The sequence below is a fragment of the Austrofundulus limnaeus genome, unplaced genomic scaffold, assembly GCF_001266775.1.
Source record: "Austrofundulus limnaeus strain Quisiro unplaced genomic scaffold, Austrofundulus_limnaeus-1.0 Scaffold260, whole genome shotgun sequence".
In the NCBI taxonomy this organism is placed as follows: domain Eukaryota; kingdom Metazoa; phylum Chordata; class Actinopteri; order Cyprinodontiformes; family Rivulidae; genus Austrofundulus; species Austrofundulus limnaeus.
The window spans coordinates 859,886-860,383 of NW_013952662.1; positions in this window are offsets into that span (position 1 = coordinate 859,886).

Genomic DNA, 498 nt, shown 5'->3' on the forward strand with positions numbered 1-498 from the left:
CTGCGCGCGGCGGCACAGAACCAGAACCACAGAACCGGATCTCTCCTCTGTGCGCAGCGGCACAGAAACAGAACCTCAGCGGGTTCCAAAACAAACAACTTATACCAGGATAAACAGAAATCTAACAGAATTAAGGTCTGCAGCTCCCTAAATCTGTATTCTGAACACCAAGCCAAGCCGTTTTACACTGTAAAAAAAAAAAAAACTCATGCCAACGTGGGAAAAATTAATTTTTTCAGATTCATAAACCAGATTCATATTTCATTAATCTAATTAGCATCTCTTGCCCGCATTCTCCACCAAAATGGTGGAGAATGCGGCGGGCAGAAAGGCTAATCTGATTAATGAAGTGTGAATCTGGTTATGAATCTGAAAAAAATTAATTTTTTCACGTTGGCATGAGTTTTTTTTTTTTACAGTGTAAAACGGCTTGGCTTGGTGTTCAGAATACAGATTTAGGGAGCTGCAGACCTTAATTCTGTTAGATTTCTGTTTATC